The following is a 6,595-nucleotide window of genomic DNA, read 5'->3' as shown; positions in this document are numbered from 1 at the left end:
AAGTGTTCCTCCGGTAAACGGGAGTTGCATAATCTCATAGTCATAGGAACATGTATAAGTCATGAAGAAAGCAATAGCAACAAACTAAACGATCAAGTGTTATGCTAACGGAATGGGTCAAGTCAATCACATCATTCTCCTAATGATGTGATCCCGTTAATCAAATGACAACTCATGTCTATGGTTAGGAAACAAAACCATCTTTGATCAACGAGCTAGTCAAGTAGAGGCATACTAGTGAGACTCTATTTGTCTATGTATTCACACATGTATTATGTTTCCGGTTAATACAATTCTAGCATGAATAATAAACATTTATCATGATACAATGAAATAAATAATAACTTTATTATTGCCTCTAGGGCATATTTCCTTCACATAGAGTATTCTAACAAATTCCAAATCTTGTATGGATCTCTCAAAGGGTGTGTACAGCAAGGATGATTGTGGTAAACTAAAAAGCAAAGACTTCAATCATACAAGACGCTCCAAGCAAAACACATATCATGTGGTGAATAAAAATATAGCTCCATGTAAAGTTACCTATAGAAGTAGACGAAAAGAGGGGATACCTTCCGGGGCATCCCCAAGCTTTGGCTTTTAGGTGTCCTTAGATTATCTTGGGGGTGCCATGGGCATACCCAAGCTTAGGCTCTTGCCACTCCTTGTTCCATAATCCATCTAATCTTTACCCAAAACTTGTAAATTTCACAACACAAAACTTAAAGTAGAAAACTCGTGAGCTCCGTTAGCGAAAGAAAACAACACACTACTTCAAGGTGCTGTAATGAACTCATTGTTTATTTATATTGGTGTTAAACCTACTGTATTCCAACTTCTCTATGGTTTATAAACTATTTTACTAGCCATAGATTCATCAAAATAAGCAAACAACACATGAAAAATAGAATAGTTTGTAGTAATCTGTAACTAACACAAACTTCTGGAACCCCAAAAATTCTAAAATAAATTGCTGGACCTGAGGAATTTATCTATTAATCATCTGCAAAAAAATTAACTAAATATCACTTTCCAAATAAAAATGGCAGCAATACTCGTGAGCGCTAAAGTTTCTGTTTTTTACAGCATGATCATAAAGACTTCACCCAAGTCTTCCCAAAGGTTCTACTTGGCACAAACACTAATTAAAACATAAAAACTCAATCATAACAGAGGATAGATGAATTATTTATTACTAAACAGGAGAAAAAATTAAGGAACAAAAATAAAGTTGGATTGTCTCCCAACATGCGCTATTGTTTAACGCCCCTAGCTAGGCATGATGATTTCAATGATGCTCACATAAAAGATAAGAATTGCAACATAAAGAGAGAATCATGAAGAATATGACTAGCACATTTAAGCCTAACCCACTTCCTATGCATAGGGATTTTGTGAGCAAACAACTTATGGGAACAATAATCAACTAGCATAGGAAAGCAAAACAAGCATAACTTCAAAACTTGAAGCACATACAGAGGAAACTTGATATTATTGCAATTCCTACAAGCATATGTTCCTCCCTCATAATAATATTCAGTAGCATCATGAATGAATTCAACAATATAACCACCACCTAAAGCATTCTTTTCATGATCTACAAGCATAGAAAATTTACTACTCTCCACATAAGCAAGATTCTTCTCATTCGGAATAGTGGGAGTTTCACAAGAGACTCGAATACTATAAATTGTTTCCACATTAAAAGAGTAATGTTTAGAGAAATGGTATTCATAATCATGACAATTTTTATAAATATAATCATCACTACTCTTTATAGCATAAGTTTTATCACAATAATCATCATAAGTAGCAACTTTGTTCTTATCATAATCGATTGAAACCTCTTCCGAAATAGTGGATACATCACTAAATAAAGTCATGACCTCTCTAAATCCACTTTCATAAATATAATCATCATAGGTAGAAGACATGCTATTATCATCAAAACTTGGGAGGCTAAAAATATCATCATTATTAAACATAGCATCCCCAAGCTTGGGACAAACATTAATTTCAGCAAATATATTCTCAAATATGTCATCCTCACCAAACATAGCATCCCCAAGCTTGGGACTTTTCGTATCATAAGCATAATAACTCTCATCATGAATAGTATGGATAGCACCAATAGTATAGCAATTGTCATATTCCAAGCAAGTGTCAAAAAGATTTTCAAGATCATAAGAAGTATCATTATCTTCCCAATCATAATCATCACAACAAGCAATAGGCATAACTAGATCATCATCAAGTGCATCATCTTCCACAATTATTTTTGATTCATTTTCATGAGGCACAGCAATAATAAGAGCAACATTATTTGGGAGAGATATCTTTTTACCTCTCTTCCTTTTTCTTTTCTTCTTCTTCACCACATAATGTGTGGGTTCAATCCTCTTTTTGGAGCTCCTTATTAATGAGATTGGTTGAATAGACGGCTCCTCCTCGTTACCAGATTCATCATAAGAAATAATAGGAGGGTATTGGGAAGTCTCTTCCCTTTCATTAGTATTCTCTTCATCTTCTATTTGTTTTCTTTTCTTTATGTAGTTGGCAATATAAGGATTTTCAATGCAATTCACCGCACAATACATATAAATTTCCTCTAGATCAAAACCAAGAAGTTTATAACGGGCAAATTCTGGAAGATGCTTAGTTATACATTTCATTTCTTCGTAGCCCATAAGCAAACTAAGTTCATTATAATGTGCAAGGGAAATCAACTCATCACAATTTTTCGACACGATTAGATCATGACACAATTTGCATCGGATAGCTAAATGACCACTTTCATGGCAAAGTCCACAAGTACGGCCAAGAAATTTTAAATTTTCAACACAATCATCTAGCCTTTCGTGTAACAATTCAGTTTCTAATTGCTTATGCCTCTTGCAATATCTATATTCCCTATTGGTGTGTACTTGCAAACCCAATGCACTCCACAAAAATTGACATGTTTATAGGAGACATTTTCATCATAACTAGTACAATCATCATTAGTACTATGGATATTCAAGGAGTTCATACTAACAATATTGCAATCATACTCATCATTCAAATATTTAGTGCCAAACATTTTAATGCATTCTTCTTCTAACACTTTGGCACAATTTTCCTTTCCATCATACTCACGAAAGATATTAAAAAGATGAAGCGTATGAGACAAACTCAATTCCATTTTGTTTGTAGTTTTGTTTTTATAAACTAACTAGTGCTAAAACAAGAAACAAAAAGACTCGATTGCAAGATCTAAAGATATACCTTCAAGCACTCACCTCCCTGGCAACGGCGCCAGAAAAGAGCTTGATGTCTACTAAACAACCTTATTCTTGTAGACGTTGTTGGGCCTCCAAGTGCAGAGGTTTGTAGGACAGTAGAAAATTTCCCTCAAGTGGATGACCTAAGGGTTATCAATCCGTAGGAGGTGTAGGATGAAGATGGTCTCTGTCAAGCAACCCTGCAACCAAATAACAAAGAGTCTCTTGTGTCCCCAACACACCCAATACAATGGTAAATTGTATAGGTGCACTAGATCAGCGAAGAGATGGTGATACAAGTAGTATATGGATGGTAGATAATAGTTTTTGTAATCTGAAAATATAAAAACAGCAAGGTAACTAATGATAAAAGTGAGCGTAAATGGTATTGCAATGCTAGGAAACAAGGCCTAGGGTTCATACTTTCACTAGTGCAAGTCCTCTCAACAATAATAACATAATTGGATCACATAACTATCCCTCAACATGCAACAAAGAGTCACTCCAAAGTCACTAATAGCGGAGAGCAAACGAAGAGATTATGGTATGGTACGAAACCACCTCAAAGTTATTCTTTCCAATCAATCCGTTGGGCTATTCTTATAAGTATCACAAACAGCCCTAGAGTTCGTACTAAAATAACACCTTAAGAAACAAATCAACAAAAAGCCTAATGTCACCTAGATACACCAATATCACCTCAAGTATCCGTGGCTATGATTATACGATATGCATCACACAGTCTTAGATTCATCTATTCAACCAACACATAGAACCTCAAAGAGTGGCCCAAAGTTCCTACCGGAGAATCATGATGAAAACGTGTGCCAACCCCTATGCATAGGTTCATGGGCGGAACCCGCAAGTTGATCACCAAAACATACATCAAGTGAATCACGTGATATCCCATTGTCACCACAGATACGCACAACAAGACATACATCAAGTGTTCTCAAATCTTAAATGACTCAATCCGATAAGATAACTTCAAAGGGGAAACTCAATCCATTACAAGAGAGTAGAGGGGGGAGAAAACATCATAAGATCCAACTATAATAGTAAATCTCGCGATACATCAAGATCGTACCACCTCAAGAACACGAGATAGGGAGAGAGAGAGATCAAACACATAGCTACTGGAACATACCCTCAGCCCCGAGGGAGAACTACTCCCTCCTCGTCATGGAGAGCACCGGGATGATGAAGATGGCCATCGGAAAGGGTTTGCCCCCTCCAGCAGGGTGCCGACACAGGTCTAGATTGGTTTTCGGTGGCTACGGAGGCTTCTAGCGGCGGAACTCCCGATCTATTGTGCTCTCCGATCGTTTTAGGGTATATGGAGATATATAGGCGGAAGAAGTACGTCAGGGGTGGCCACGAGGGGCCCACGAGGGTGGAGGGCGCGCCTAGGGGGGTGTGCTCACCCCCGACCTCGTGGCTTCCTCGAAGCTCCCTTGACGTGGACTCCAAGTCTCCTGGGTTGCTTTCCTTCCAAAAATAAGTTCTGTAAAGTTTTATGTCAATTGGACTCCGTTTGATTTTCCTTTTCTGCGATACTCTAAAACAAGGAGAAATAGAAACTGGCACTGGGCTCTTTGTTAATAGGTTAGTCCCAAAAATAATATAAAAGGGTATAATAAAGTCCATAAAAATCCAAAACAGAAGATAATATAGCACGGAACAATCAAAAATTATAGATACGTTGGAGACGTATCAGTTTGCTCAATAATGACATGTACTTAGCTTACTTATGTCAAAAATGGCATAATTAGCTTAGTTAGCTCATAAACGATCCGTTTTACCTAAGTTAGTTCTAGAATGATCCATTTTACCTTAGTTAGCTCATAAATGATCCATTTTACCTAAGTTAGTTCTAAAATGATCCATTTTACCTTAGTTAGCTCATAGACGATCCATTTTACCTAACTTAGCTCTAAAATGACCTATTTTACCTTACTTAGCTCATAACTGTTTCTTTTGTATCGATGAACTATGCATGTATGCTTTGATAAAACTATTGTAATATGTATGGTTGGATGGATGTATGTGGAACTTGCTATGTATGGTTGATGGAACTATACATTTATGATGAAATTATATGTGTTGGATATCTCATATGTTTGCTGTGAACTTGCCATGTGAAAAATATATATGTATCATCTATTTGTTGTGAAAATGGTTTAGTATAAGAAAAAACAGAAAAAAAGAGGCAACGCAGACTCTTTGTCGTCTGCCACCAACGATAATGGGCTCTTTGCCGTCCGCCGCGGACCGCAAAGAAGCAATGTGGCAACCACCTGTGTTTTCTGGCAGCTGACCATTTGGTCAATTTGCCTATAGTAGCAGACGGCAAAGGCCTGATGCTCTTTGCCGTCTGCCACGGACGGCAAAGACTACCGTTAGCCACCTAACAGACTAATAGCGAGTTTATTGCCGTCTGCTTTCTTTGCCTTCCGCCGCTAATGGCAAAGGCTCATTTGCCGTCCGCGTCAGGAAGCAGACGACAAAGAAGGTCTTTGCCGATCCTTGCCGGTGCCTTTTGCCATCCGCAGCAGACGGCAAAGGCCTTTGCCGTTTGCCTTAGCAGACGGCAAAGTAGCTGATTCCTGTAGTGCATGTCACATTTGGTACTGTCAAAGAAAAGATTCATAATTGTTTTCACACAATTCCTACTGCAGCATATCATTCCCACAACTTATATTGAGCAATATAAGCCATAGAAACTAGAAAACAAGCAAACTATGCATTGAAAATAGAATCTATCAAAAACAGAACAGCCTGTAGTAATCTGTACTCCAACCATACTTTTGCCACTCCAAAAATTCTGAACAAATAGGAAAACATGGGTAATTTGTCTATTAATCTTCTACAAAATTAATCAGCATTTTACCAAGCTTTTGTTAAAAATGATAATTATTTTCCTGAGCGCAAAAGTTTTTGTTTTTCAGTAGATCAAATCAACTATCACCATCCCAAAGGCTTTACTTAGCACTTTATTGAAATGAAAGCTATAGAAATGATTAGTACAATAGCTTAATCATGTGAACACACAAAAACAGTAGGTATAAATGTTGGGTTGTCTCCCAACAAGCGCTTTTCCTTAATGCCTTTTAGCTAGGCATGATGATTTCAATGATGCTCGCATCAAAGATAAGAGTTGAAACATAAAGAGAGCATCATTTATCATAAGTTCCTCTCTCATAATAAATTTCAATAGCAGCATGAATAGATGCATCAATATAAGCAATTTTATGATCCAAAAGCATTACTTTCATGATCCAAAAGCATAGAAAATTTATTACTCTCCATATAAGCAATTTTATTCTCATTCATAA

This window comes from Triticum urartu, chromosome 7A (assembly GCF_056163025.1).
Source record: "Triticum urartu cultivar PI428250 chromosome 7A, HENAU_Tu73, whole genome shotgun sequence".
NCBI classification, from domain to species: Eukaryota; Viridiplantae; Streptophyta; class Magnoliopsida; order Poales; family Poaceae; genus Triticum; species Triticum urartu.
Note: the sequence above shows the minus strand (reverse complement) of the source record.